General features: G+C 48.0%; 1 protein-coding gene across 6 annotated transcripts in view; it reads left to right on the plus strand.

The window, feature by feature from the left end:
* Positions 1-7443, plus strand: part of LOC125428526 (zinc finger protein 420-like) — an 815993-nt gene that overhangs the window by 305420 nt on the left and 503130 nt on the right. The gene's annotated exons all lie outside the window — the stretch shown is intronic.

Raw genomic sequence — 7443 nt, forward strand, 5'->3', positions numbered from 1 at the left:
GTTCTCAAATAAAATGTTATGTCCAGTTTTGTTAACTACAATCCAGTGTTTGAAGCTGACCTTTGTCGTTCTTTTTTTCAGCCTGTGACATAAAACTTGACAGATTTGATGTTTGCTTGCCTTCTCTTCCAATTCTTCAAACATATTCCTATCACATTCTTTTATTTATTGCAGACCTTCGCTTTCTCAATTGTTGTTCATATGTGTGACCACGCCTCCCCAAGCCCCGTCCTGGCCTCAGTGCTTATAAAAGCAGCTCTCCAAGGCCGGGGATGGCAGACTCCACTGCCCCGCCCGCCCCCACCTCCCCACCAGCTGGGCTCCCAGCCGGCAGCCCCTTCTGCCCTCCCCAAAATGGAGCCCGGTGCAAAATCTGAGTTTTGTGCACCCCCCCCCCCAATTGGGCGGCTGTTGTGATGCTGGAATCTACCCCCAAACAGCATCATTTTCAATGGTGTTTAAACTAGAGAGCCCAGATTCTTCTTTTAAATCCACCTTAAAGGGAGAATCTGGGGTCCCCAGTTAAAACATTGAAAGTGATGCTGTTTTGGGGTGGATTATCCCCCACCCTGAAACAACATCACTTTCAATGTAGTTTTAACTGGAGACCCCAGATTCTCCCTTTAAATCCATGCCGAAGGGAGTGAATTTAAAAGGAGAATCTGGGGAAATTTGGGGGGTGCCTGCTGTCAGGGGTGCAATTGTTAAGCTAGCAGCACCAAACGTTCAGGGTTATCTTTAATACCTAATGAGAAAGCGAAGGTCTGGTGAAGTTCAGGGGGTCAAAAGTTATGGTCCCTCAAATGTGTAGCCCCCATCTTCTATTAGCTCCCATTGGAAACAATGGGGGATGGGGCACCCCCTTTGGGAGTCCATAACTATGGACCCCCAGAATGAAACCTCACTAAACCTGGGTAGTATCATCAGGAGAGTGTCCCGAAAAATTCCTGAAATTTTGGTGCGGCTATCCTAAAAATTGCGCCCCCTGCAGGCCAAAAACAAAAAACCCACTTGGGGGGGCTTGAACCCGAGAACCCCCACCCTTACCTACGTCCTTGATTGCAGTGGTTCCCTCTGAAACACAGTCCTATTTTAAATCCCCTACAGTTTATGCGATTTCAAGAGGCATTGTTTAGTACAGATTTACAAACCCTGATGAGGACTAGAAACTTTTTTTAAAAATCCTTTGAATAATATGGCTACAGATATCCCAAGCAGCATGAAAGCTGGGGAGCAGAGGTTCTCCAAACTCCATACAGGGCCGGTCTATTAACTGGGCCTTTTTCACCCTGGGCCCCACAGATCTCAAGGACTTCTGTATTTATGCGTAAGAATTCAGGTCGTGAGTGACAGAGTGAAATAGTTTGCACCATTAGGCACGGTACTCCCTACCTCCCAAAAATTGTTCCCTTCCCACACCAAAGGAAGATGAGTGATAGCCTTTTGGGTACATTTGTGAATATAGCATAGTTTGCCCAGTCGTGGAAGAGTGATATTGAGTGCAGTAAAATCAGTCCTCCCAAGAAGTACACTGCAAAAAGGAAAATTTGCTTTTATTCAAGTAGATTCTGTTCACATTCTTGTTGCAGTTGAAAGAAAGATAGAAATCCTAATCTAAAGAATACATCTCTCTACACAAGTGGCCAGATAATCTGGCTTCATGTGAGTGTAAATATGGAATGTTTGCTTTTACAGGCAAGATCTGTAGAAGCATCTGACTCCATACAGGTCCATGTGGAAAGTGAAACAAAGAACAATGACAACTGAGAGAGGAAGAGGGGTAAAAGGGCAGTTCCCAGGTACAGAAAAAGAGAGGAACATCCAGTGGTGGGATTCAGCAGGTTTGCACTTCGGCAGAACTGGTTGTTAAAATGGAGCTTGTAAACAAACAGTTGTTAAATTATTTCAATCCCACCACCAGAACCGGTTGTTAAATTATTTGAATCCTACCACTGGGAACATCCCACCAAGAAATATACACACTGTGGCCTCTTCCGCACATGCAGAATAATGCACTTTCAATCCTCTTTCAAAATTGTTTGGAAATGGATTTTGCTATTCCGTATTGTAAAATCCAGCTGCAAAGTGCATTGAAAGTGGATTCAAAGTGCATTATCCTGCATGCGCAGAAGAGATTTGAGAGATTTAGCACCCACCCACCTCCAATGGCTAGGCATGCTTGCTCTCACTCCAACAGGCCTATCAACTCAGAGCTTCCTCAAAGTTAAAAATGTGCAACTCCAGGCTGATAACCTCCTGGGCTTTGAAAGGACTGTCCTCTGGCAAAATATTCTTTGGAAGGTCACTCCTACAGATCCTGACCTGGATGGCTGAGGACAACCCAATCAAGACAGCAATTACAGCTGAACTTTTTCTCCCAAGTCAGGTTTACTTAATTACAATTAAGTGAGATATTTAAAACAGATAAAACACTTCATGGCTTTAATGATTGAAAGCCACCAGAAGAAAGTCGGATTAGCTGTTCACATGATGCTTTTTATAGAGAATGTGAATGTTACGAAGAGCAGAGTGCTGAACTAGATGGACTCTGGTCTGATCCAGCAGGCTAGTTCTTATGTTCTTAGAAGTAAATCTTTCTAACACACGATTCTCCTCTAAATAAAGCAATTGGTCCCTAAAAAGATCATGCAGATGAAAACAAGTGGACTATCATACATTTCTGATCAAAGTAATTAAGTTCTCAAAGCAAGGTTATAACACTACTAATAGCAGTTATTTGCAATTAAAGAGCAATAAATGGGTTATTTCTTCAGCTATGCCAATGAACTGTCAAGGTTATTTTTGGTACTTTCCCAGACAAGCAATTCAACTGTACAGAAGTTATGAAACTACATAACAATACCTAGATAGATTAATGTGCATAAATATTATTATTATTAAATTATTATTTATTAGTTTTGTATACCACCCTCCCCTGAAGGGCTCTGCCCTCTACGTCAAATTTGCCCTCTACGTCAAAGAGAGAATAGTGTCACATAAAATAGACAGTGCAAGGGGAGGTGATTCCCCTACAGAAGCACTGTGGATATCAATACCAGGTGTGAAGGACAGTTTAATATTAGGAATATATTATCGTCCCGCTGACCAAGGCGCATAGGAGGATTCTGAGATAGAAAAAGAAATTAGAGAGGGCAACACAAGCAAAAATGTAGTGGTAACGGGTGATTTCAATTATTCCCACATAAACTGGAAAAATGCATGGCCAGGTCATAGTAAGGAGAGAGCATTCCTGGATATGCTAAATGACTGTGGCTTAGAGTAGATGGTTGTGGAACCAACCAGGGGAGAGGTGATCCTAGATCTAATTCTATGTGGGACCCCGGACCTGGTACGGGAAGTCAGTGTTGTTGAGCCAATAGGGAACAGCAACCACAATGCTGTCAGATTCAGTATCTCTGCGTGTGAGCAAGTGACAACTACTAGTTACATTCGCCTTCAGAAGGGGAAATTTCTCAAAGATGAGGGGAATAGTGTGCAGGAAGCTGAAAGGGAAAATCAAGAGAGTCAAAACTTTCTAAGATGCTTGGAGGTTATTTAAAAACACAGTAATAAAAACTCAGCTGAAATGTGTTCCGCAGGTTAGGAAAGGAAGAACTCAGCCCAAAAGAAAGTCACCATGGTTAACAAGGGAGGTTGTGGAAACTATCAGAAATAACAGCACTAGAATTAACTAGGCCATAATTGCGACAGGGGCAGGATACATTGTGAGGTCTGGAGCAATGAGCATGCATGCCCTGGGCCAGCTGGGCGGTTGAGCCACACCTGGCCTGATCGTGTGAGGCACACGAGTTTAAGGGGTGGAGCACACTCCCTATATATTATGCAGCACGCAGTTGCTCTGGCCTTCTTCGACGCCTAGAGCAAACTGAACTAGTTGCTATTGCGGGAGCTAGGCCATGGAGAGGGCGAGGTTAGGACTTGCTTTGAGTGAGTCGGAGCAGCCATAGTCTCATCGAGTGGGGTGGTAGGAATCTGTTTTCCCTGCAGAATGGGAGTACCCACCCCTGTTTTTCCTCCAGGGGAGGGCATAGCATGAATTGGTACATCATTCAGCTCCCTCCTTAGCGACCCTCGCTGGGGAAGCAGTTCAGTCAGCACATGGTGCCGAAGAAATGCACCAGGGGCCATTTGGTAACCCAAGCAGCGTGGGTGTCAGCAGGGGAGGAAGCTGTGAGCGGGTCCCTGGGCATTTGGACTGGTGGGGTTTCCAGGCCCCGCACTAGGCGATATTTTTCGGGGCATGGGGTATGGCCAGTGCCAGAACCCTCCTTCACTATCCAAAGGGATGCAGCTCAGGATTCGTGGGGCCAAGAGTAGGAAGGGGGACCCCCCCTGTGGCTTCGTCAACTCCCTTGTTGGTCACTGTGCAATTAACTCCCAGCTTCACGGCCCTGCCATTGGATGTGATGTGGCCAGGTTGTAGTACACCCGTGCACTCGGTGCAGTGCTTAGGAAGCCCGGGTCCAGCCTTTGCGGGCCAACCTGTCCCAGCGGGTGGCCCCTTTTCCTATCTTATCCCCTGGAACGGGGCTTATGGCAGCAGGTCGGCAATACCTGGGATTTCAGGGGTCCCGCCAGTCGCTCCCATACACCAGGGCCTGATGAGCACCTTATCGAACCTAGCGCAGCCTGGGGTGAATGAGTTTGTTCCAAGTCTCATTACTGCAATGCCCCCTGGTGGGATGCCAGCACCTGGGTGGGAGCTTGAGGCAGCGGCCCCTTTGGAGGAGGTCTCTTGCAGGCCAAAAAGGCAGGGTCATGGCAGATGTTGTTCGTCATGACGGGCCGGTTTGAGTCATCGGTCTCAGAGTTCTTCTTCTGGTGAGTCCTCTGATGAGGGATCCGCCCAAGCAGACAGGAACTCTTGGAAGGTTGGGGAAGGTGTTCCCGTTCTTCCGGAATGGCTCACTCGCAGGCGAACCTCCCAAGAGGGTGGGATGGCACAAGCCGGGTTGGTGGGACCTGTTCCATCCTGGGATCCCTCTTGGTTCGCACCTTCCTAAGAAAATGAGAGAGAGCCCTGGACGGGTATTTTACCGATGTTTTTCGGTGCATGAAGGTCAAAGGCGACACAGGGGCGATGGGCTCTAGTAAGGAGAAGAAACGGCGTAGCAAGGACGGCGTAGACGGCACCTTCAATAATTGGCTTAGGGGTTTTGGGAAATATCTTGCCTTAATCGCTGCGGCTTACCCGGCCCGGGCCTGGAACTTAGCGACTCACATGAACCATGTTCTCCGAACCAGGGCATTGGTAGGCGACACCATTTCTTACGACGAGGAAGTGTGGCATAGTGCTTCACATAGGAGCGGGTTCCGTTGGGACCTCATCCAAGATCAAACATGAATGGTGACGGTTCATGCCTTATCAAAAAGCCCGGGAGAGGGCGGCCCCCAGACCAAAGGTGGGCCTGGGCAAGTTTCCCCAGATTAGTGGGCCTGGGCAAGTTTCCGATCAGGTTAACCTGCTGGGACTTTAACAAAGGGGCTTGTCACAGGTCCAAATGCTGATATGAGCATGTGTGTAGCGGGTACTTTGCTTCTCATCCACGTAACCAGTGTGTCAAGGCCCCCTCGCGGCAGCCCTTTCAGGCTGGCTGGTTCCCTGGCGCTGGCGGCATGTGAAAAGAGGTTGGCAGCCAGGGAGGTTCAGCTGCGGCTCCCATGCCATGAATTTGACCTTTTCTCACTGGCCCCCACACCGGTTCAATTGTCCTCCCGAGTAGGCCTTGGCGGGCTACCTGCTACATGCGGAGTACCTGCGCAAAGGTTTCTCAGAGGGCTTTCAGATTCCTTTTATGGGCAAATGGCGGGCCACTCGTGCCCCCAATTTAAAATTGGCCAGGGAATTTCCCAATTTAGTGAAGGAAAAAATTAAGGAGTGTGCAGCTGACAGGATTGCGGGTCCTTCCCCCACGCCCCCTTTACCCTCTCTGCGGGTTTCGCCCATAGGAGTGGTTCCCAAAAAGTCCCCATGTGAATTTCACATGATTCAGCACCTCTCTTACCCAAGAGGGGATTCAGTTAACAACCACATCACCCCTGCTTTATGCTCGGCTTGGTATGCCACATTGTTTAATGCCATCCAACTCATCAGGGTGGCTGGTCATTTGGCCCTATTGGCGAAATGCAACATCCAGTCAGCCTTCCACATTTTGCCCATTCACCCCGGGGATTTCAACTTGCTGGGTTTCAAGTTTGCAGGGGCGTGGTACTTCGACAATGCCATGCCAATGGGGTGCTCAGTGGCATGCGGCACATTTGAGGTTTTTAGTTGCTTTTTGGAGTGGGCTGTGAAAGGTCGGCTCTCAGGTGCAAAAATTACTTGCTATCTGGATGATTTTTTACTTACGGGGGCGTGCAGTACCAACGCTTGCTTGGAGGCCCTACGCACCTTTCAATGCTTAGCGGCCGACCTCAGCGTTCCCTTTGTGGCAGACAAGACTAAGGGCCCTTCAGTTCGCTTAGTTTATTTGGGGGGTTGTTGGACACAGAAACGGGAACCTCCTCCCTCCCTGCGGAGAAGTTGGTCGCCCTCTTGGGGTTGCTTAGGCTCACCATTCCAAAGAGAAAGTGTAGATTGCGGGAAATTCAGTCCCTGTTGGGGCATCTGAATTTTGCTTGTAGGGTGATTTCCCCAGGGAGAGCTTTTTGTAAAAACAACATAACATAAATCTAGCCTAACAACTAATATTAAAGATTCTAATAGTAAAAGCTCGCAACCAACTGCTAAGCTAAACCTAAAAACAATTTAATCTAATGCTAACACCAGCTAATATATAGGTTGCTACCCACTAACATAACAAAACCAAACCTATTTACCTACACTAACATAACTAACCTTATCCCCCATTAACCTAAAATAAACAGCACCCAACACTTAAGATTACAATATGGCGGAACAATAGGAAACCAAAGTCTACCCTGTCAGTTTCCACTACTGACTCTCTCACAGTTGGCCCTACAGCTATCGGTGTTGCCCACCAGTCTCCATCCTGGGTGAGTTGTAGCTGACAAAGTCTCAATTAGACATCGCTGGCTCTCTCCTCACTAGCCTGCTGGCACTCACGCCACCAGCTGGCCACCATTGCTGCTGCTGTAATTGCAGTTGCCACTGTGGCCTCTTCCAGGCATGCCCAGCCTCAGCTGCCTGGAGGCTTTCAGTCAAATGTTGGATGAGGACAAGGACCCCTGCCACTGGTACTCGTCACTGTCTAGGAAGCTGAAGGTGCAACCACTGACTTACAAGGGGCTCTGCCACTGGCCCTAATTGCTGCCCAGAAAAGAGCCACTGCTGCCACTGCATGAGGAGCTCAGTTTGCAGCCCGACATGCCCCACTCTAGCGCTCACAATGTTCGCCAATCACCGCCATCACATCTAACACCGTTTTAAAGCTCTTGATGTTTCCTGGGCACTCTCGGCTC

This window comes from Sphaerodactylus townsendi, linkage group LG03, assembly GCF_021028975.2.
Source record: "Sphaerodactylus townsendi isolate TG3544 linkage group LG03, MPM_Stown_v2.3, whole genome shotgun sequence".
Classification (NCBI taxonomy): Eukaryota; Metazoa; Chordata; class Lepidosauria; order Squamata; family Sphaerodactylidae; genus Sphaerodactylus; species Sphaerodactylus townsendi.